We start from the raw sequence: 25,567 nt of genomic DNA, 5'->3' as shown, positions 1-25,567 counted from the left end.
TATCTATTGTGGGCCTCGCCCATGCTTTTTTGGACTGTTGGTGCACGGACATTGTTGGGTACATACCTGCACTACTTCTCGGATTGTATGTGTAAATAAGAGTGATTGATTTTGAGATATGTATATCTGTATATGTTTGTATGACATGCATATTGGCACATTACAATGTTTGCCCGATTTTCGCATTGTCTTTGCATTCTTCCGGGGGGATTGTGGGTTGTTACTGTGATTTTTGTGACTGCATTGGTGTGTATGTTGTGATATGCGAGGGTGGGGGTGTTTGGTGGGTGTCCCCCTAACTTTTGCCTCCCCCCTCCCCCGTGTCGTAGGTGCAGTACTCACCGGTATCTTCTGCGCCAACGTAGCTGTTGGTCGTAAAGGAGCAGAAAAACAAGGGCAGGTAGGATTTGTAATTCGGGCTCCATGGTGTCCTCCTTCCTCGTGGGATGTGTTGAGGTGAGCGTTTTCCCATAGCAAAAGCTGTTTCCGCCGTGTTTTTATCCGCTGTGCATCCGCCCCGGAAAAGGTGGCGGATTGGTGGGTTGTAATAGTGTGGGCGGTACATTGTCTCCCGCCTGTCTGTTGCCGGTAACCGCCGTGCTGCTTGTCTGTACCGCCGTGGCGGGCGGTGTGTTAAAGTGGCTGTCTTTGTTGGCGGTTTCCGCCAGGGTCATGATTCCCTTTTTTTGTCCTCCAGCCTGTTTGCGGTATTACCGGACCTTTAACACCGTCCGCCAGGGTTGTAATGACCACCATAGTATTGTAGACTATTGATTCCTTACTCATGCAAAAAACAAATACTTGTTAAAGGGCATTAGCAGATATAGGGGGTGATTCTTACTTTGGCGGGCGGCGGAGGCCGCCCGCCAAAGTAACCCCGTCAGAACACCGCACCGCGGTCGAAAGACCGCTGCAGTGATTCTGAGATTTGCCCTGGGCTGGCGGGCGGCCGCCAAAAGGCCGCCCGCCAGCCCAGGGCAAATCAACCTTCCCACTAGGATGCCGGCTCCGAATGGAGCCGGCGGAGTGGGAAGGTGCGACGGGTGCAGTTGCACCCGTCGCGTATTTCAGTGTCTGCCAAGCAGACACTGAAATACTTTGCGGGGCCCTCTTACGGGGGCCCCGCGGCACCCCCTACCACCATCCTGTTCATGGCAGGATTCCCGCCATGAACAGGATGGCAGTAGGGGGTGTCTGAATCCCCAAGGCGGCGGAGCGCGCTCCGCCGCCATGGAGGATTCAATGGGGCAGCGGAAAACCGGCGGGAGACCGCCGGTTTACCCTTTCTGACCGCTGCTGAACCGCCGCGGTCAGAATGCCCTCGGGAGCACCGCCAGCCTGTTGGCGGTGCTCCCGTGGTCGGTGACCCTGGCGGTCACCGGCCGCCAGGGTCAGAATGACCCCCATAGACACTTTTGCATTGCATCTGAACTTGGGGTGCACAATCTCCTCAACATAATGAGTGATGTGTGTGTCAAGTGTGCATGTTCACATATAATTCATGCAGAACATTAAGATGCTGTCACTTCCTTCTCAAGCTGCTGGATCGAGGATCACATCTTCTGCCACACACTCGAGGAGCCAGGTTCAGCAGCTGGCATCAAAGGGGATCTCAATACCACACAGAGCTGTGGTTGGAATTGGTGAGTTTGCTTCAACATTGCACACCCGCATTGAACACCTCTTTGCTACAGTGTGAACTGTTACATGTAGGTGTACACAAACCAGGTCATATGTGAAACATCAATTAATGCAAAGACCATTTGACTTTACCCTTGTGTTGTACCACATGATATTCTAAGGCAAATACTTAGCCCATTGCAAACTGTCATTCAGGTGCTGAGGACGATAAATCACTTCAGGAAGAATGACCATCCTTCACCAGTGGCAGTTGATGGACAATCCAAGGGGCAAACCCATTCATTTTCCAAGCAGCCTTGACATCTGCCAGTAATACATAAGAGGAGGAGGAGGAAATAGAGGAGGATGAAGAAGATATTTCAAGGTCAAGACATGGAGGAGAACCAACACATATACACGCACCACGTCACACTCAGCTATTTGTAGCAGAACCTGCACAGACATCCCCAAACTTTTAATGTACCACCCACTTGCACATGCCCCTGCTACCCAGTCATGTGCACCTCCTGCCCAGTCAAATCCCCACCTGAAAGTCCCATCACCCCCTGTACATTCACATCCCCCACCTGTACAGCCGCCATCACCCACTGTATAGTCACACCCCATCTGTGGAGCCACCATCACCCTCTGTATAGGCACTCCCCCACCTGTACAGCCAGTATCACGCCCTGTACAGGCATGTTCTCCTCCTGTGCAGCCACCATTACCCCGTGTACAGCTACCCTCAACCCCTGTACAGGCACCACACCCACCCACACATCAGCATTATCACATATAGTGAACTTACTCACAGAGGTCAACACCACCTCAATTGCGAAGATGCTAGAAGTATTCCCCATGATTGATGTCATATATGCATTTACTACACTTTGTAAATAAAAATTAGCTTCCACAATTCAAATGATTTGAATAACAGATGATGATAGCCAATTGGCCCATCTGGTTGTAGGCCACATATGTTTAGAAAAATGTCTGTAAAACATGTATATAAGTAGAATCATCTGTGTACAAAGCTATCTTGTGTAAAGCATAACTTACCAAATAACACTGTGACCACAATATTTGGAATACAGCAAATATAATGAAAGACACTACACAGACATGTTGACTATTGTTTATCTTCAAATGCCCTTGAAAAACAAAATAAAACCAGTGCATTGGAAAGGGAGAAAGGAAATCAAATAGTATCTTAAAACAGATAGGTCTAGAAGACTTGGAGAGGGTTGGACTAAATAAATATAACACGGGGAAAACAGAAAACAGTCAACTGTCCAAACAATCTCCAGTCACTGGCCATCTCTACATGCATCTTTCACAATGATGTCCATATCCTCTTCTTCTGTAGACTGTTCTTGGCTGGCCGGGGCAGGACTTGACACCACACAGGAGGAGACAACATGAGGGTATGAGGGGTAGCAGATGAAATAGAAGGTTGACGAACTGGGAGACATGACAACAGTGGTGGTGGGTCACTGGACCAACACAGACAAAAGGGCTGCTCCCAAGAAAGTGATGGAGGCACTGAGGTGAGCAATGTCTCTGGGTTGTGCTTGTCAGAACTTAAGGAGTTTCTCTCAGAGCTCCTGTAAGATCTGCAAGGACACATTCCCCTCACCCTCAGGTACCAGCACCAGTTCCTGTGAGGCAGCCCGAGGAATCACAGTACATGTAGGGATCTGGGCTGATCAAGAGAGATGCAGAGTGTCGGGGGCAGGTGCCTCCATCAGTTCATCTGGGCGGGCATGCGAGGTGGAGTAGTGTCATGGGATGCACCTGGAGGCCCTAAACGAATGAGGGCTTCAGGAATTAGAGAGGTGTCAGAGGCAGGCTCAGATGGCAATGGGGCCTGCCCTTAGGACACAACATCAAAGTTCTAGCCTTCTGGGACATGGGGCAACCAATATTCTTCCTGCAGGCTGGTGGTGCCCCCCTCAACATCCCCTCCTTTATGTCCTCAGCCTCCACCAAGGCTCATGATGTTGCTGGTGTAGCTTTGGTCTGGGTGGGTGCACTTCCCCTACCTTGGTCTTCATCTTCTTCCTCCTCCTCCTCTCTGGTGGTACCAAGAGATTGTACCCACCTTCGAGCTGAGGTTCCACATGCCTGCCCCTTGTCCTGGGTTGATATCCCATAGCCAGCTGGGTCCACTGAGATAGAAGACAAACAATTATTTAGTTGGTATACAAATAAACGTACAGCTCACAACAACAGTAGGTAAGTGCTGACTTTGCAATCCTTTGCCCTCACTAGGGAATATAGGGGGTCATTCTGACTCCCGCCGGCCGCGGAATCCGCAGGGCCGGCGGGAGCCGCCAGAATACCGTTGCGCGGTCACAAGACTGCCGCGGGTATTCTGGGTTTCCCGCTGGGCTGGCGGGCGACCGCCAGAAGGCCGCCCGCCAGCCCAGCGGGAAACACCCTTCCACAAGGATGCCGGCTCCGAATGGAGCCGGCGGAGTGGAAGGGGTGCGACGGGTGCAGTTGCACCCGTCGCGATTTTCAGTGTCTGCATGGCAGACACTGAAAATCATGCTGGGGCCCTGTTACGGGGGCCCCTGCAGTGCCCATGCCATTGGCATGGGCACTGCAGGGGCCCCCAGGGGCCCCACGACACCCCATACCGCCATCCTGTTCCTGGCGGCCAAAACCGCCAGGAACAGGATGGCGGTATGGGGGTCGGAATCCCCATGGCGGCGCAGCAAGCTGCGCCACCATGGAGGATTCCCCAGGGCAGCGGAAAACCGGCGGTACACCGCCGGTTTTCCGTTTCTGACCGCGGCTGTACCGCCGCGGTCAGAATGCCCTTGGGAGCACCGCCAGCCTGTTGGCGGTGCTCCCGCGGTCCCCGGCCCTGGCGGTCCATGACCGCCAGGGTCGGAATGACCGCCATAATATTTTGGTAGGCCAGATTTATGTGCATATTCACTGTAAAGTCCTGATATTAGACACAAAATAACATTGTCCTAAGGTTGCTCTGTATCCCCTTCACCACTTACAAACCCTCAGTTTCAGCATTGGTATGATGTGCATTTCTGGAAATTGAAACACTTCATTTCCAATGTCATAGTTCACAAATGGGGATAGGACAGAGTCAGGATGGATTTAGCTAAACTTAAAAGTGGATTTAGCAATATCTGAGAATGGGCAGGTTCAACAGTAATACGATTACTAGCAAATGTTATCTGTTTTTTAGCACAGGGAAGCACTGTATATCTGCAAAATAGGGTTACAGATACAAACAAGGCCTTGAATATGGACAGTGTACATGCCAAGAGCCTCATTTAGCAAGTAAAGACAGCTCCGTCTATTCTGTATACTGGTAGGCACATGTGTATAGTTACCACTTTGACAAGGGAAATAGAAAAGATATATGTGCCACCACATTGAAGATGTGCATATGTCCTCTTTCGTATGTCCTCTTTGAGAACTTTGTATTATTTTGATTGAGACAAGGATCACAAAGTCAGGCCTTACCTCATTGTTGGTCTTGGCCCTTTTTTGCAGTGTCATCCCTACATTTTTGCCTCCTTCATCGTATTTTTTCGGACCTTATTTGTTGGCTTTACGTCTCTGGGCACTTTACCACTGCTAACCAGTGCTAAAGTGCATATGCTCTCTGTCTAAATTGTATCAGTGAATGGTTTATCCATAATTGGCATATCTGGTTTACTAGTAAGTCCCTACTATAGTGCATCATGTGTACCTAGGGCCTGTAAATCAAATACTGCCAGTGGGCCTGCAGTGATTCTGCCACCTACATGAGTAGCCCTGTAAACATCTCAGACCTGCCATTGCAGTGTCTGTGTGTGCACTTTTGCACTGCCAATTCGACCTGGCAAGTGTACATACTTCCCTTTTACTACAAAAGGGAAAAGCTACCTTACCTTTTACTAGATGTATGTCATCCTAAGGTAGGCCCTAGGTAGCCCCATGGGAAGGGTGTAGTATACTTAAAAGGTAGGACATGTACTGGTGTGTTTTAGTGAAATACTGCCAAATCTATTTTTCATTATTGCCAGGCCTATCTCTCCCATAGGTTAACATGGGATTTGCCTTTAAATATTGTTTAAGTGTAGTTTCCCATTGGGAGCAGACAGAGAAATGGGAACTCACAATTTAAAAAATGCATAATTTGGTAAAGTTGGTTTTTAGATTCTCAGTTTGAAAATGCCACTTTTAGAAAGTGGGCATTTTCTTACTTAATGATTCTGTGCTTCTTCTTGGCTGCTGAATACACATCTGGGACAGGCTGACAGTTGGGCTGTTTGTGAATTCACCCTAGACAGTGGCACAAATGGAGCTGAGGTATGTCCTGCATATCCTGATGAGTCTTCCTGGACTAGAGTGGGAAAGAGGAGCTAACACCTGCACTTGAAAGGGCTATGCCTGCCCTCACACAATACACTTTCCACCCCCCTGGTGTGTGCTTGGGGCAGGGCAAGGAAGAGGCAGGGTCTGGTGTGCTACACAACCTTTCCTTTGAAGGTTGCTTACTCCAAAGGCAGAAATGAGTATTAGTATTAAACTGCTGACCCTACAACTTTAGATTACTTCTGGAACAAGAGGAACCTCTGCCACGGAGAAGAGCTTGATGCTTGAAGAGGACCTGCCACTTTGCCTGTTGCTTTGCTGTGCTGGCCTGCGGCTACTGCTTCTGCCTAAAGAGGGAAAGGACTGGACTTTGCTTTCTGAAAACCTGCTTGTGAAGTTTCTCCAAGGGCTCGGACTGAGCTTACTCCCTGTTCTGAAGTCTCAGGGACATCAAAGACTTCATCTACCAGTGCCTAGGTTCTTCTGTTGAGAGTCCTGACTTGCTAAGTGGTGCCAAATCCGGACTCTGGGCACTTAGGAGTGGAAGGGGTAACCTGTGAGGGAAAATCCATGCATCACTGTATGCGTGTTAATAATATCAATGCAGCACTGGTCCCGCGGTTGAAAATACGCGGCTGGAGAATCAACACAGTACCTGTTCTCAATGCGGACCCTTTGCACATCGTTTCGCAATTTTCTATGCATCGACCCTGGGCATCAAAATCTTCCGGTCCCAGGATGCTTGTTTCCGGTCCAGGTAGGGCCTGGCCTGGCAGTTCGGGCTGGACTGTTCCTATGAGGAACAGGGTCAAGACTGATTTGCATATGGCTGGGTCCAAACTGGGGTGGCATGGTGGCAGTGTGAGTAACAGAACAATGGATTAAACCCAGATCTGTGACTGGGGGTGAGTGTTTGCATTGTTCAGCACTCCGTCCATCATCCTTTTGTGTTGCTAAAGTTGCCCTAAGTGGGAGGGGTATGCCCAGTCGTGGGTCCCATGCTCACTGTGCCACTGGATTCCAGCTAGCCTGGCTGATGAAGGGTGATACCCTGAAACCGGTCCCAGGATGCTTGTTTCTGGTCCAGGGAGGATCTGGCATGGCAGTTTGGGCTGGACTGTTCACATGAGGAACAGGCTCAAGAATGATTTGCATATGATTGGGTCCAAACTGGGGAGGCATGGAGAGCAAAAGAACGATGGATTAAACCCAGATCTGTGATGATGTGAGTGTTTGCATTGTTCAGCACTCTGTACATCATCCTTTTGTGTTACCCTAAGTGGGAAGGGTATGCCCAGACGTGGGTCCTGTGCTCACTGTGCCACGGGATTCAAGCTAGCCTGGCTGATGAAGGGTGATACTCTGAAACCGGTCCCAGGATGCTTCTTTCCGGTCCAGGGAGGACCTGGTCTGGCAGTTCAGGCTGGAATGTTCCCATGAGGAACAGGTCAAGACTTTTTTTGCATATGGCTCTGTCCAACCAGGGGTGGCATGGTGAGCAAAAGAACGATAGATTAAACCCAGATCTGTGACTGGGGGTGAGTGTTTGCATTCTTCAGCACTCCGTCCATCACTTTTTTGTGTTGCATCAAAATCTTCAAAATCACCGCACAGACCTGAGTCGGCTTGTCAGGAATTCTACGCATCCCTTCCCTGCGAGTAAGGAATTGATGCATTGCTTTCTTTTCCAACGCACGCTCACCTGTGCTGCTTTATTTTTAACTCTTACCAGGTACTTTGTGCTAAAACAACACATCCATTGATTTCTATGGATTAAGACTCTTTTTACTCATATCTTTGCTTGTGTATGTTGGATTTTTGTCATTTTGGTATTGCTTGATTTGGATAAATATTCACTATTTTTCTAAACTGGTGCAGACTGATGCAGGGTGTCTTTACGTGGCCTAGTAAACATGGCACTGCAGTGTACAACACTGGAACATCACTAAAATGATGTTCTGCCGTCACAGAGGGGCTTGGTAATAAGTCCCAAAGTGTTACACGCATAACACAACATTCCATGTCAGATATGAGAAGCAAAACTAAATAATTTTGACTTAGGGTTAATCTATGTGCAGGAAGGTGCCTCTTCCGGCACAAATACAATTGTACATGCAACACAGGCACCCTTGCACCATGGTGCAAGAGTACCTGCATTGGCACTAGGCACACCATTTAGCCCCAGCTTAGGGGTGGAGGGTCTGAATACACTATGGAGCTTATTTAGAAGCCTACATGCTGTGCTGCCGTGCACCACCAGGAAAGAGCAGAAATGTGCTGTATCTACAAGATATAGTGCATTTCGGTCCTCTCCCCCTGCACTGGTGCACAAATTGCTGCTCAGCACCAATGCAGGCACTCTTGCACCAAGGTGCAAGGATGACTGAGTAGTGGGGATGATTGTTTTTGTGCAAGAAGGGACAGCTTCATTTAGAAAAACAATCAAGATAGGTGTTTTGGTCTTTATGTGTGTGCTGAAGAATGCTGTCAGAAGATTACCCATTAAATCAAATCTCCACAGGAGCAGATGCCTTTTACCCAACTCCCTCCAACAGATGAGTGCTCAGACTTTAACTATTATCTGAACCCTGCATCTGCTAGGGGACAGGGGAATGGGAATAGAAAAAGAGAGACTGCCTCCAGATCTAGTTCCAGCCTGTGTTTCCCACTTGAAGATAGGATATTAAGTGTATGTCTCTGAAAACTGGCACCTTTCTTCTTATTAGGATTTCTTTAACGGAAGGACCTGCAGTCGGGTGATAAGAGCATAGATAAGTACATTCATACTGCGCATTCACATTCACATTGTGACGCAGTGTGCGGGTAGGGCCTAGTAGAGTAGTAAACAAGCTTTATTCGGTCAACATAACCATCAAAGCAATCATAAAACAATTTAAACTCATAAAAAGGTTAAAACACGGACAAAATTAAAAAACATTTAAATATTACAATAAAATATAAAACCTCTCACTTCATATCTATAACATACTTATTTGCAAAACATTTTCAGATCTTTTAAAATAACGAGTTTGTATATGCCAGGCAGCCACAGGGAACTTGCTAACCGCAGAGATTAGAAAGGTTGAAGTATCACTTTTCAAAATCCATAGGGCAGTACGACATTGACTTAGACCCAAATTTCGGCAAGTTGTATGAATCCACTTTGACCGGGGAATAGAATATGCCGGGCAAAAAACAAAAAATGTTCAACAGATTTAGTACTGTCACAACAGGCAGGGCATAAATCAGATTTTGGAAACGATCCCCAGCTGCCTGTTAAAGACAGCAATGGTAAACACCTGAAACAAAAACGAGCGTACAAACTCTTCCCCAGTAGGTCAGGTATGAGGTCTAAATAAAGTTCATGCTGGGGATACCACTTGAAGTCAAGGAATTGATTAGTCAGCCGACCATATGATGTACAACAAAAAAGATTATTTCTTACATAGGACCAGTAAGCTGCTTTCAAAATCAATTTATGATTTTTCCCTAAATTCTGTGGATTCTCCCAGTAGCTTTCCAACCCCAAGGTACAAAACCATTTTGACTCATGTCTAAGCCAAGGAATAGAAACTACATTCAGTCTTTGTAGTAAATCATGAAGGGAGTTCCTATTTGTAACAAGCTCAAGGGTAGTCCAAATCCTTACCCAAAAGAGTTGGGGTTTTAGAGCTATCAGATCAGCAATATAATTGAACCCAAGATCCAGAAACGCCGGGATCAAGGGTGTGCTACGAGGGCACGCAAGTAGAGCCCTGCAAAATTATTTTTACCCACAGACAGTCTCCTACTGTTGTAGAACCCCCCACATCTCGGCACCATTGCCAGGTAGATTTTAATAGCCGGAGATATGGCTTTTGATACAGAGCATTGGTAAAAACGCGGGATAGCGCCCGCCCTTTTGCTAATCTGGTCCTCCCAATGTAAGTTATTTGATATTCTCACTCCCAGGTAATCTATTGAGCTAACCTTATTTAAAGGTGTCCCATCTAAAGTGATGGTGCATCTCCTAACTGATCCTGGACTGAACACCATTAATTTGGTTTTACTGACATTCAGTTCCAGGCCATAATTCCCACAGGATGATTTAAACCTATCAAGAAGAATCTGGAGACCCATTGGGGTCTTGGAGTTAAGTAGAGAATCATCTGCAAAGAGTAGGACAGGTATTTTCTGCGCATTCAGAGAGGAGGCATCATTCTGACAAAAATACAAAATTTGTACCACCTCATTTATAAATAAGGTAAATAAGGTTGGAGCCAAGACACATCCCTGGCGAACACCCCTCTGGATAGGAACATGTTCTGTTAACTCTTCCTGATTACCCCATCTCACCTGAGCGTATTTTCATGTAGCAGTTGTAGTAGATGGATTGTTTTGATGTGAGTACCCATTCAGTGTAACACTTCCCATAGTTTTACTGTAGGGACCATAGCACCTGAGAATCTTGTACCCAACTTAATAGCCTTTTCAAAAGCTGTTTGGCAAAAACTTTCTGTAACTTATCAACAAGGCTAATAGGTCTGTAATTGGCTGGGGAGCTCACATCGCCCTTTTTATGAATAGGAATTATTTCAGCCCCTTTCCAAGTACTCGGAATTGGACCCACCGCTGCGATTTTATTAAAAATCAGATTTATATACCAGGAGCATATTATTGGTTCAGATTCATACCTTATCCGGACCTGGCGCTTTAGGATATTATAGTGAATTAATTGCTGCTTAGTTTCCTCTAGAGTGAAAATAAGTGGATCTTCAGGAGTACAGGTATCCAATCCAGGTTTCTCCAGGGGAATAGCTCATTCTAACCAACAGCAGAGAAACTGATTCATAGGTTGGAAGATTACACGGTGTAGCATAAAGTTTAGTAAAATAATTCACCCAACTCTCAGGTTGGATATGATTACTTATACCATTCTTACCCCCTCTTTGTCTATTGGACAATAGCTACCAGAATGTCATGTTATCATTGAGTTTAGTTGCTTCAAGCAAATTTTGCCAGATTGAATCTTCCCAGTTTTTCTTTGCTTGTATTGTGATATTCTTATCAGCAAGTCTAGCTGATTTTATCGCCCCATGGGAACAGGTCATAATAGCTGTTTTTAATGCTGACTTAGCCTTTGAACACTCCTTATTGAACCACACATTATTTTTAGAGTTACCATCAAAATGCTTAATGCAGGTTTTTTTCTAAAAAAAACTCTGCAAATGTCTTCAACTCATCTTCATGGATACTAAGAATGGGAATGTTGTTGACCTCATGCTCCTCATAAGCAGCCATTAAATCAACAAACAATTGTTAAATCCCACTTATCAGGTAGGGATTAGACAACACTTTTGGCCAACAGACCTGAGTATAATTATTGTCCAACAGTGGAGCTGGAACCACAGTGCAATGGTCATTCTGTGATCTCCTAAATACATCCCTATGCAGAGTAAGAAGCAAAGGGTTATGATCACTCTCGTAATGGTGATCCACCTTCATATCTTTTAGAGAAGGCCATAACCTAACATCCACTATGAAGTAATCAATGTAATCAATTACACTAGTGGACGTTTCTCGTTTAAATGTGGGCACAGTGCTCAAATCGGAAGGAGTACGGCCATTACAGGCCCTAAGACCATATTTGAGACATAAAGATGCCAACTGAGAAGCAACACAGGAACGAGTACATTGTGGTTTATTCTTTAAATGTGGAATACCCCAAAGTTCATCTTCTTCATCCATTAGGCCACTGTTCAAGCAAGAGGGTTCAAAAGTACAGTTCATATCTCCTGCAATCACTAAGTTAGTCAAAGGGTGCAAAGTATCCAAGAATTCAGACAGCTGCACCAAGGTCTGAGACTCAGATACCAGAGGGACAGACCAAACATAAACGTTAATTATAGTGATCTTAAAATCTTGGTTAAATATGAGTTGTACTCCCAGTAGATCAGGTGATTCTATTTGTAATACAAAATGATCGCACTGTAGTTTCTTATTTAACAATACAATTAGGCCTCCTTTGGCACAACCTAGACCCCTCTCTGGGGGTTGAGTCAGAACACAGTATGATAGAAACCCATCTATGTAGACTTGATCCTCAGCCCAAGTCTCCTGGAAAAGACAAATATCCTGGTTGTTAATATAGCTAACCCACTCCGGGTCTCCCAGCTTCCTATCAAGCCCTGCTAAATTCCAGGACATTATAGATAGTTCCGAACTGATTACCTCCTCTCCAGACCTAGGGCAATGGACCACCCTTAAATATATATCCTCATTGAGTATTCCGGATTGAACCTTCGGAGAAGCTACTGGTTGTAGGTCAACATTTATTCATTGTAGTGTGTGAGGCTCTATATGCCTTAGATATGGCCCTTACCTAACCTTTAAATTTACACAGTACATGGCAGCAAGTTGACGTGCAGCACAGCACTGCATCATCTCTTATTTTATTTGCCCCCTAGATCATTATATGGCCTGACACCCCAATATCACAAGTTTATTGTGGCCTTTCTCCACCATACAGTCTGACACACAGCCAACCTCCTCTCAGCAATGGATACAGTGGGCTGGTTTGAAGTATTTTTTTGTTAAAATCTCAACAACTTACATTTTATTGTACTGTTTTCAGTTACAATTCTAACTTTTCCATCTTGAACCCAGGGCAAAATGTAAGGACTCCATGCATAGGCATTATACGTTGTCACAGTTGGTTGCAGATTGTTGTGATTTTGGCATGCTTCTGAGTAGCTAGCCAGCTTTCAGCGCTGGCCTGCATCCTGGTGAAATAGTAGAACAGCAGCATGTGTACAGCATACTGTGGATTAAATTTCAATCAGCAGTGGCTTACTTCCAAACAAGGATTGTTTTGTGTAGTAAGGGCACCTGGCATAGCAAATGGAATCCTGGAAAGCATAGCCCTCTTGTTATGTGCACAGCACAATGCAACACAATTCCACTGATGACAAAAAGATTACTCCCTATTGAGCCTCTTCTGGGGAGGCATAAGGTTTTAATGCATCCTGAGTACATATGTTCTTGTGAATCTGAGAAGACAAATAAATCCATGGGTTTTTGTTGGGAACAAAGGTCTCCTCCCTGGTGCAGAGTGAGACAATGCAGCAATTTGCATAGCCATGCCATTCCAAGACATGCAAACTAATATTGTTGCAAGGTCAGCACCGCCATTGCTTCACAGTAAGAGATGCTACAGTGGCACAAGGGGCTCATGGAGATGGTGCTTGACATGTAGAAAGTTGAAGAGGTCCATTGTCCAGGATGATGACACAACTAATTGGACATATACTCCCCTTAGGCAACTGAGTAATTTACAACATTGCCAGCACTTTACAATGATATCTCCACAAACTCTGCAGCAGGGCCTGACTTTGGACTCATTAATTCATCTGTTGTTGACAAACTATGGGCCTGATTACAAGGCTGGCAGTCTTCAGACCACCAGCCTCGTAATGGCAGTCAGGACTGCTGTTGTTGTGGTGGTCCAACTGCCACATTAAGACCCTGGCGGTCAGACTGCCAGGGTTCTGTCAGCACTGCCAGGATTCATGATCCCAGCTGCCTGGCAGTGGGGGGGAAATCATAATCCACCATGACAGCACTGCATACAGCCCTGCTAAATTCCAGGACATTATAGATAGTTCCGAACTGGTTACCTCCTCTCCAGACCTAGGGCAATGGACCACCCTTAAATATATATCCTCATTGAGTATTCCGGATTGAACCTTCGGAGAAGCTACTGGTTGTAGGTCAACATTTATTCATTGTAGTGTGTGAGGCTCTATATGCCTTAGATATGGCCCTTACCTAACCTTTAAATTTACACAGTACATGGCAGCAAGTTGACGTGCAGCACAGCACTGCATCATCTCTTATTTGATTTGCCCCCAAGATCATTATATGGCCTGACACCCCAATATCACAAGTTTATTGTGGCCTTTCTCCACCATACAGTCTGACACACAGCCAACCTCCTCTCAGCAACGGATACAGTGGGCTGGTTTGAAGTATTTTTTTGTTAAAATCTCAACAACTTACATTTTATTGTACTGTTTTCAGTTACAATTCTAACTTTTCCATCTTGAACCCAGGGCAAAATGTAAGGACTCCATGCATAGGCATTATACGTTGTCACAGTTGGTTGCAGATTGTTGTGATTTTGGCATGCTTCTGAGTAGCTAGCCAGCTTTCAGCGCTGGCCTGCATCCTGGTGAAATAGTAGAACAGCAGCATGTGTACAGCATACTGTGGATTAAATTTCAATCAGCAGTGGCTTACTTCCAAACAAGGATTGTTTTGTGTAGTAAGGGCACCTGGCATAGCAAATGGAATCCTGGAAAGCATAGCCCTCTTGTTATGTGCACAGCACAATGCAACACAATTCCACTGATGACAAAAAGATTACTCCCTATTGAGCCTCTTCTGGGGAGGCATAAGGTTTTAATGCATCCTGAGTACATATGTTCTTGTGAATCTGAGAAGACAAATAAATCCATGGGTTTTTGTTGGGAACAAAGGTCTTCTCCCTGGTGCAGAGTGAGACAATGCAGCAATTTGCATAGCCATGCCATTCCAAGACATGCAAACTAATATTGTTGCAAGGTCAGCACCGCCATTGCTTCACAGTAAGAGATGCTACAGTGGCACAAGGGGCTCATGGAGATGGTGCTTGACATGTAGAAAGTTGAAGAGGTCCATTGTAGAGGATGATGACACAACTAATTGGACATATACTCCCCTTAGGCAACTGAGTAATTTACAACATTGCCAGCACTTTACAATGATATCTCCACAAACTCTGCAGCAGGGCCTGACTTTGGACTCATTAATTCATCTGTTGTTGACAAACTATGGGCCTGATTACAAGGCTGGCAGTCTTCAGACCACCAGCCTCGTAATGGCAGTCAGGACTGCTGTTGTTGTGGTGGTCCAACTGCCACATTAAGACCCTGGCGGTCAGACTGCCAGGGTTCTGTCAGCACTGCCAGGATTCATGATCCCAGCTGCCTGGCAGTGGGGGGGAAATCATAATCCACCATGACAGCACTGCATACAGCGCTGCCCTGCTGATTACGACCTCGTTCTCCGCCAACCTTTTCATGGCGGAAACACTGCCATGAAAAGGCTGGTAGAGAACAGGTGCAGGGGCCACAGGGGCTGCACTGCACATGCCAAGTGCATAGGCAGTGCAGGGGCCCCACTGCCCAGCGCATCGCAATGTTCACTGTCCGCCTTGCAGACAGTGAACATTGTGAAGGTGCTGGTGCACCCTGCGGGCTACAGCATTTCCACCGCTTTCGCGTCTGCCAAACTCAAAAGTAGGCCCTATGTGTATGGTTTACAGAGAAGTCTCAGGATGGAATTTATTGATAGTGTGCTAAATGTCCATCAATCATCATTAACAACAGACTGTGCAGCTAAATAGAGTCAGTAACACAACTAGTTGCTCATGAGAAAAAAGTATCAACCAGTTTGTCAGGCACCTTCATACCCTACCCCCTTTTGGGTCCAATGGCTCTGTTCCCTGGATTCAGACCTAGGTGAGGGTCCAGAGTTATGTGTAAGCCATGATTTACTGCATTGTGGTTTAAGACACAACAGCCTACTATAATCTTGCACACAGCTTCAGGGGAATATAGCAGTTCACCCCTGTATGGTCAAGACATCTGAAAGTGACTTTTGGAGTCCAAAAGAACACTTGATTACAGCTCTGACCATATGTGTGCCCGATTGTACATCAGTTGAGAGACAGTTATTTCACAGCTTTATGGTGTGAGGAGATGAGGGAAAATTGAATATGCAGCATCACTTGAGGAAGGGAAAGTACAGATTTTGGTCCATGTCCCTATTGCTTTTATTAAGTTACTGAGAGATGAAATGGTACATGCATTGTCTGCTTCAATAATGTATGTGTAGCAAAAAATAATTTAAATTGTGAAGGATTTGTATGAAAACAATATTACACATATGCAAACTTCTCTGCAGTTTGGGTACTTACCCAGATGCCACATGTTGCCAAATTCTCACGCTGTCAGTCGCCGGGCCAGAGGTGATCTGGGAATTATGTAGCTGTCATATGTAGTACTGGGAAACACTGCATGCACATCCATATAGCTGTCACTTGCATCACACACATGCTGCATATTAATGGAGTGCCAGCAGTGTCTGTTGCAGAAGATGTGAGCATTGTTACAAGGTGACTGAAGTGCTAAATGAGTGCAGTCATTGTACCAACCACATGTAGGAGGCGGGACAAGATGTAAAAATCCCTAACAATCCTTTGCCTTACTGCCACAGTGTGGGGCATACATATGTACTGATGCACTCTCCCATTAATGCAGGGCAGTACCTGACACAAGTGTTGCGACTGGCTTGCCTGTGATATGGCCACAATATCACTGAGCACCCTCTGGAGCTATCCAGTAGCAAAGAAATAGAGAGCTGCTAGGATCTTGACTTTGGCTGGGATGGCTTGAGAGCTGCAGGTCATAGATTCAAGATCCTGCTCCCACTCAGAACCATCTCCAAGATGACATAAGGGGGAAACCAGAATCTGGCCCTGACATTTTGACTGGACATCTCAAAGAGGTTAATCATTTACCTGAACCTCCTCTCTGCTGTCCTCCTCCCTCCTCATATCATTCTGTGTCATGACTAGGGGAAACGAACAAACACATTAAGTGGCATGTTGAATGTCTGAAAAAGTTTGTTTGTGGCAGCTCAGCTTCTATGTCTGCAGCTAGACTGTGATTGGCTGACAACTTCTAGCTGTTGTTGGCTGAAGGGATGGTAAGCACTGACACAGGTACGTGTGGGATGTGTTTGAACTTAGGGTTCTGAAGTTTGTTCATAGATTTAAAGTGGCATATAACCTTCACAATTTGACTGTGTATGGAAGACGTTATGTCTCCCATGATTGTGTGTCACATGTGATGCTGCCAAGAAGATGTTTATGTGATATGATGTAAAATGTAAACAATCTTGTAGTGTTGTAGTGTCTTGTACTTTTCACAGGACATTTGCCACTGCAATACACACCCTACATGTCCACATATGTAACTGCCCAGTGCCTACATGTTATTTCATGTTATCAGCAATGTATTTTGTGGTATTTGGTTTGTACATTTTGAAATGTTTGTTTCCTGCCCCCCATTGTGGATTCTCTACCCTAAGTATGGAGACTACACCTAGGTTGTAGCAAATCTGCCTCAGTGCAGAAGTAGAGATACTACCAGTAAATGGCCTTTGTAAATACCAAAAGTTGTAAACGTAGACTTTTGGTCTAAGTTTAGACCAAAAGTCTAAGTTTACCATTGTAGATTGGGCCCTTTGTTTTTAACTGCTACACTCTCAGGTCTTTGTTTTGTATTCTTATGTCCCAATAAGACTTCTATGAACAATGTGTTTGTCTTTTCTAAGATTCTATAACAAACTTAATAATAGATTGCAGGTATGTCCCTTTCAGTGCCATGTGGTATGGGTCAACTAATATAGATGAGGTTTTATGGGTGACATACCTTTTGTCCTTTACTCATTAATCCTTCAAAATGGAAAAAAATGTGCAAGTTCTCAGTCTGCTGAGTATCTCAAAACTGATGCACCCGCTGGAGTGGGTATAGTAAATTTTATCCCTCCGAAGTACAACACTGTCCCTACTGTTGTGCTGTTTGGATTGGGAATAGTAAATTTAACCCATGTGAATTCCAACGTTTTCCCTACTGTTGAACAGATTGGAGTGGGAGTAGTAAACTGTTTTCTTCATTAGTCTAACACTTTGACTACTTTCACACTGTTTGGAGTGGGGAAAGTAAATTTAACCCCTCCAAAGTCCAATGCTTTCTCAACTATTGCACAAACTGGAGTGGGAATAGTAAATTCTACGGCTCTGAGATCAAACGCTTTCCCTACTGTTGCACTGTTTGAAAATGGGATATAGTACGTTTAACCCCTCCAAAATCTAATGTTGTCCAAGCTGTTGCACAGACTTGAGTGGGAATAGTAAATTTTACCTTTCCAAAGTCCAACACTTTCCCTACTGTTGGGCTGTTTGGAGTGGGGATAGTAAATGTTACCCCTCCGAAATCCAATGCATTTCCAACTGTTGTGCTGGGGAATACTACATGTAACCCCCTGAGGTTCCTACACTTGCCCTACTTCCGTTTGGACTAGAGTGGGAATAGTAAATTTCACCCCTCCTCAGTTAATTACTTTACGTACTGCTAGTTAGGCTGGAGTGAGAATACAATTCTCTTAATTTTACTGGTTTACATTTTTTTAGCTACACTAAACTTTCTATATGTATACAATTAAAATATTTTAAATGCCTTTTTTGAACCATTAACCGTTGGAATTCCTATGTCACAATTTATTTTTGAGAACATAATTTGGGAAATGTGCACATTGAATGTTAAATATTCTAAATACTCTATCTCCAAAATCAACATTGATGTAACCCAATTTTTTTTTAGTACTGCCGATTTACAATTTTTACTCCAGGCCTACAGACAAGATGATTAACGTCATTTATTTGGGATACTATGTATTTACTATTCCAACTACAAGGCATTGGAACAATGGTATATTACAGCATGATTGGTGGCTGCAGATTTACTATTATGACTCCAGCATATTTGGGGAAGGGCAGATGTACTATTCTCACTCCAAGTCATACAAAGACTGGGGTAAGGCAATGCATTTGGGTAGGAGCAAAGTTTGTATTGTACTTCCAAGTGATGCAAATATTGGTGTACGGTATAGTTGGAGGAGAGTTGGCTTTCTATTTTAACACCAAGGTCTATAAACATTGCAGTAAGGCAAAACATTGGGGGAGAGCAGATTTACCATTTTAGCTCCAAAATGGTTGGGTTTACATTGGGATTACCCAACATAATTAGAGAAGAGTAACGTTACTATTCTAACTCTAAGGCGTAGAAATATTGTAGTAACACAAAACATATGTGGGCTTGGATATTTACTAATCTAACTCCAAAACATACAAAGATTCAGGTAATACAGCCTAACTGGGGTGCAGCAGATTTACTATCCTAAATCTGATGAGTACAAACATTTGTTCAACACAGCATAAGTAGGGGACAGTATATTTACTATTTTAACTGTACAAACAATGGGGTAATACAACATTGCTGGAATTGAAGTTTACTATTGTGATTCCTCACAGAGTTTTCATTTTCAATTAATTAAATTGTTTGATTAAATATGTTTAATCTATATTATCTTATTTGTTTAAAACTACAAATATGAATATTATTTTCTATATTTTTTAACTATCAAACGTACATTATTTTGTCCAATTAATAACACTTTTAAAAAAAATGTTTAACTCCTTTCAAATGTATCATTCAAATGCTACTTTTATTAAATTCCAATACTTTGCAGCTGTAAATTCTAAATCCATTGTTTTTAAATAAGGTAATCTTATTTTAAAAAGCAGTTATGTAAAAAGTATAGGATTAAATTAAAATACAATGAACCCAATAATATTTTTAAAATGTATATATTTTTAAAAAATATTATTATATTTATTTAATAATATAATGAATATAAAAAACACAATTTTCTCTTATAAAACCTTTAATCTCATTGGAAAAAAATGACTTACTATTAAAAACTAAAATGTATTACAATTATTTTATTGAATTTACTCAATAAAGCACGTTAAAAAGATACTAAACGTCAATATTATTTTACAAAAAAAAATTGCCATTTATATTTCCAGCTTTGATATTTTAGTGCTAATGATTATAGGTGGGTGAATAATTCTGCTCCTTCTGCACAGTTCACGGAATTCAGAAAATCCAGGCTACACCTGTAATGTGGAGTTCCTGCAAAATTCAGCCATCTGGCTCGTGCCAGACGTTTTTGCCATTGACTCGCATGAAAGATGCTTTGCACACATTGGCAGGCGCAATGAGATTTTCTTACCGCTAGCGAGCGCACATGGCTTCCGGTTGTCACTGAGCCTTCCGGCACTATTTTCGTGATGCTGGCGAGTAGGAGCAGCCGCAGCTGCTGCTCAAGCAGATTTTCTACTCAAGAAGCAGCAAAATCTACTTGAAAAGGCATTTTCATGAGAATTTTCTACTCCAGCTGGCGTACTTTCTTTTCAACAGGAAGTACCCCAGAGATGCTAACTTCCTCTTCGTCTCCAGCAGGCTCCTCCTTGTGCATTGTTCATCTCCTGTTCACTTTTCACTTGGATTTTGAGGTGGAAGGATCACTCTCTCAGTCTGAAAGTCATGCTGCATCTATACCTTTATATTTTAAGGACTTTGTTTTTTTGACATTATAAGTACATTGAAAACGTTTGTATAAGGGTGTTGTTTGTTAGAGGGAATGCAGCAGTATTTATATGTACTTTCATTCAATTATTACATTTGATTGTGGTGGGTGGCCTGGAGTTTCAGTAGGGGCTAGTTATTATTTTGCATTTAATTTGTTATCTTTTATAAGGGAAAAGGTTTGTACAGTTCAGTACATTTTCTCCATTATTCAATTATTTTTACTGTGTGGATTGTGAACTAGTCCGCCCAGGGTCCATCCAGAAAGTACTAGTCATAGGTACATGAAACACCTGTTTCTGTGGATATGTGGTTTTAAAGCACCATTTAGGACAACAATGTCATTGGATTAAACTTTAAGGCCCATATTTATACTTTTTGACGCAAAACTGAGGCAACGCAGTTTTGCGTGAAAAAAATTTGCGCCGGCTAACGCCATTCTGAAGCGCCATGCGGGCGCCGTATTTATTGAATGACGTTAGCCGGCGTTAGCCGCCGGCGCCGTCTGGTGTGCGTTAAAAAAAACGACGTACACCAGGCAGCGCCGGCGTAGGGGGATATGGGGCTTGGGCGTCAAGAAATGGGGCAAGTCAGGTTGAGGCAATTTTTTCGCCTCAACCCGATTTGCGCCATTGTTTTTCACTCCCAACCCCCATAGAAATGACTCCTGTCTTAGCAAAGACAGGAGTCATGCCCCCTTGCCCAATGGCCATGCCCAGGGGACTTCTGTCCCCTGGGCATGGTCATTGGGCATAGTGGCATGTAGGGGGGCACAAATTAGGCCCCCCTATGCCACAAATTTTTTTACAAAAAAACACTTACCTGAACTTACCTAAATGTCCCTGGGATGGGTCCCTCCAGCCTTGGGTGTCCTCCTGGGGTGGCCGCGTCTAACGCCAAAGTATAAATATGGAGTTAGTTTTGCGTCGAAATTGCGTAAAAAAAAACGACGCAATTCCGGCGCAAACGGAGTATAAATATGCCCCTAAATGTGTGCATTTCACATTTTAGTTTCCTCGAAAATTATATTTTGGTGGTGTAACATTTGATGCTTTGGGGGAATGTGTGTTGTTGTAAACATTGTATAGCTCATTTAATTTTCATTTTTTGCATTGCTGAATTAATAGTAGTACTTTCTTCTTTGTTACCATGCCCTCTTTGTCTGCCAGCATGTGTGCATGTGTCTTTGTTTGTTCTCCATGCTATGTGCCCCGGGGCCATTTTTTGTAGTCAATGTCCATAGGCCTGCATATGTTCTTTGTTATCCAATAATTCTTGCTTGGTATTGTTATTGTTGTTTGACCATGTGGCTTGCAACTGTTTTGTGCATGCAGTCAGTGTGTTTTGTAATAGGCTTGCATATCAGTTTAATTAATGTTTGAAGATCATTGTAGTATTTGTATGAATAATGTTTAATATTATATGCCGTTTTTCCATTTTTCACTTGCACCTCCTTGCCCCCCAAATCCTAATGAGTTCCTCAGAGCCTCCTACTGCACCAGTTTTTTCTATCTATTTTTTTGAAAGTGTATTTATTTATTAATGTTTTCAGTTGATTATTTTTTTTATTTTTTATTTTATGTTTTCTTAATTTTTACTCCACCCACCCCTGCCTGCCATAGGCACCTGTCACACACCAGCATTCAATTTTTACAGTAATGTCAATGCTCATTTTCCCCTGGACCCGCTGTCTGGCATAGATGCGTAGCCGCGCACACACCAGTATTCACTTTTTAAGGATTATTCCATTTTCCTCTAGAATCCCTTCATGCCATAAGGGCACACCAACATTCATGTTTAAAGATTCATCATTTTCCCCTGTATGCCCCTGCCTGCCATAGGTGTCTTGCCTTAGGTGCACCAAAATAAAAACTTTACATCTGCATGTTGTTGTACTGATGAAAATTAAATATTATGTCAAAGTCGTGTGGTTTGACTTTGGAATGGATATACTAACCACACTAATTTATATTGTCTGTACTATGAATAATTAAAAGAAAACTGCAAAAATGCCATGTTTCACTAAATGTTTTTCTTGTTTTTTTGCTTTTATGTGCACAAGAGAAATCACCCACAGAATACTGCTAGACAGAAAGCTGACACAAAGTGAGGTGACCACAACACATGTGTCTCTAGTCTCTAGTCTCTAGTCTCTTTGGCTTGTGAAGCTAAGTGCCACTGCCAACTGAGAGAGCTTGAAGATTGCCCTAAAGAAACGTGCTGCCAAGAAATTGGCCAGTGAGTAGGAGAAGAAGAAGCAGATTTCCACCACTGGTGTACCGCCGCAAACGTTTTCCAGGAAGTATGGCATGTGGCACTGTCCTCTGGCCAGCAAGCTGGGAGCAGCACTCCTGCATCGATGGCACCACTTTAGCCCAAAGCCATGTCTCTCAGTGAGGCAGCCATTACAATCATGGGGCCGAGCAGTGAGTCTGAATTGGAGTTGTCTTAGCCACAAACTAGTACCCAATCATTGCAGTACACGGAGCAAAGTCGAAAACAGGAGCTGCAACAAGCAATAGTAGATCTTCCTGAAGTAGGAACAGAACAGGAGATTGAGCTTCCTGCTGAGCAAGATGTACCTCTTCTTGACTCATTGTCTTCCTGATGTCCAGTAAGAAAAAGGAAGAGTACTCAACCAACTTCTCCAACCCCCCCTCCCTTCTGATGATCTAGACATCGATTGGACCCTGGCTGAGTCTGACACCCACCATGAGAGACAAGGAAAAAGGAAAGTTCCTGAAAGCCTTAGAATTATGGAAGAGGATGGGAAAGATAAGCCAGGTACCAGTGGCCCACTTAAAAAATGTTATTCTCTGCAGTTTGGAGCTTTTTTTACAATTAGCATGCAGAAAGGTAACATTTCAGTATTCGCAATTTGCCATACAAATGTTCATTGAGGTTAGCCTGGTTCACACTACGGTACAGGAGGCCAAGTGAACCATGTAAAAAAACATCATGGAATCCAAGTGGAAGAATTACCTTAAAGAAATTGCTGCAGGTGGTGGTGATGAGAGAGGGGAATCAGCTCCGATCATGGTGGGAGGTGATGGTAATGAGCAAGAAGAGGGTGACAACTTTACACAATGCAGCCCTTCCCCCAGCAGTGCATCAGCATCACCTAACTCAGCAACCTCAAAATGGCACAAGAGTCAGATGGAGACACCACAACATACAGTGACTGCCCCACAACCACACAACAGCACGTTTGTACAATAAGAAGTGGTCTAAAATATTAGCGCTGAACCGCCTCATTTTTTCTTTTGTGGAAGGAGTAGGATTTTTAGAAATTGTGGCAGCCATCTGCCCAAAATGGAAGGTTACGAGTTTGACCTATTATGCCAGAGTTGCTGTTCCAGCGCTCCATCACGATGTGCTGCAATTGGTTGGACAAGCTTTGCAGCAGAGTGCTGTTCACACTATCCACCTGGTGACAGACATGTGGACCAGTTATCAAGCCAAGGAAATGATTACATGTGTATCACTACACACTGGATCTCATTTGCAGGGGTTAGGCAACAGCTATCTACATGTCTCAGAGCGGAAGAAACTTTTAAGGGCATTTGGCAACAAGCAACAGTAGCTATGTTCGCCATGGAGAAAACTAAACAGCTGCAAACATCTTGGAAGACTTTAACAGTAAAGTGTTTGAATGGTGTGTCCCAGAGGTCTGACAATTGGATTTGTTGCCACGGACAGCGGCAGTAATATAGTTACTGCCATGGCAGATGGTGGCTATTTCAGTGTCCTGTGTTTGATGCATTGCATGAACCTAGTTGTGCTGGGCTTTCTAAAAAAAGAAGACATAGGGGGTCAATACGATATTGGCGGGCGTGCGGCCGCCAATGCGGCCGCACTCCCCTGGCCCCCATTACCACAATCCCGCTGGGCCGGCAGGGATTAGGCCGCAACATAGGAGCCGGCTCCTGAAGGAGCCGGCGGTGTTGCAGCCGTGCGACGGGTGCAGTTGCACCCGTCGCGCTAGCAGACAGTGAAAAGCTGGCCGGGGCCCTGTTAGGGGGCCCCTGCACTGCCCATGCCAGCGGCATGGGCAGTGCAGGGGCCCCCAGGGGCCCCAGGACACCCCTTACCGCCAGCCTCTTCCTGGCGGTGCAGACCGCCAGAAACAGGCTGGTGGTAGGGATGTCATAATCCCCAGGGCAGCGCTGCCCTGGCGGATTATCACCACCGGGGCTAAAACGGCGGGAAACCGACGGCCCCGGCGGTGCGACCGCAGCACTACCGCCGCGGTCGTAATAAGGGCCTCCGTACCGCCAGCCTGTTGGCGGTACGGACGCTACATTACTCCTGGCAGTCTCCGACCGCCAGGGTCGTAATGACCACCTTAGTCATCAATATACTGACCATCTGCAGAATAATCTGCACTCATTTCACCAATAATTTTAAAACCCAGAAGCAGTTGAGGATTATTCAGCATGCTAACAGAGTACCAGTTAAAGCCTTCATACAAGAGGTGCCAACACATCGGAACTTAACCTACTACATGCTGCAACATCTGTTTGAGTATTCCATACCAATCAATGACTATGGGGGTCATTACAGGCTGGCGGTGCTTCGCAGGTCATTACGACTGCGACGGAAGCGCCGCGGTCGCACCTCCAGGGCCGGCGGTTTCCCGCCACAATGGCCCCGGCGGTAGTAATCCACCATGGCAGCGCTGCTAGCAGAGCTGCCCAGGGGATTACGAGTCCCCCTACCGCCAGCCTTTTCCTGGCTGGCGGTATGGGGAGTCGCGTGGCATGGGCAGTGCAGGGGCCCCCTGACAGGGCACCGTGCAGCTTTTCACTGTCTGCTATACAGACAGTGAAAAGCGCGACGGGTGCAACTGCACCCGTCGCACGGCCGCAACACCGCCGGCTCCATTTGGAGCCGGCTCCTGTGTTGTGGCAGAGATCCCCGCTGGGCCGGCGGGCAGAAACTAGGTTTCCGCCCGCCAGCCCAGAGGGGATCTCCAAATGGCCGCGGCGGGGGTGCGGCTGCATTGGCGGCCGCCCGGCGGTGCCGTCCGCCAAGGTCGTAATGAGGGCCTATGTCTTTCAAAAAGGAGGATATGCAATTGAGTAAAACATGGCCATGGATGTGGACAAAATGGGGCCTAGTCAAATGCATGACACAGATGCTACTTCGTTATGAGGTTTTTGCACAGGAAGTCAGCAAGGAGGACAGTATCATGAGCCAAGCAAGACTATTGTTGCATCTGCTACAATACCAGTTAATAAAGTTGTCACTAAGATTCTCCAATGTAAACGGCAACAGAGAAGTGCATGAGAGGGTTGAGAGCTTAATCCTTCTCTTGG

This window comes from Pleurodeles waltl, chromosome 6 (genome assembly GCF_031143425.1).
Source record: "Pleurodeles waltl isolate 20211129_DDA chromosome 6, aPleWal1.hap1.20221129, whole genome shotgun sequence".
NCBI lineage: Eukaryota > Metazoa > Chordata > Amphibia > Caudata > Salamandridae > Pleurodeles > Pleurodeles waltl.
The sequence above is the reverse complement of the archived record's forward strand: the minus strand, read 5'-3'. Positions refer to the sequence as shown.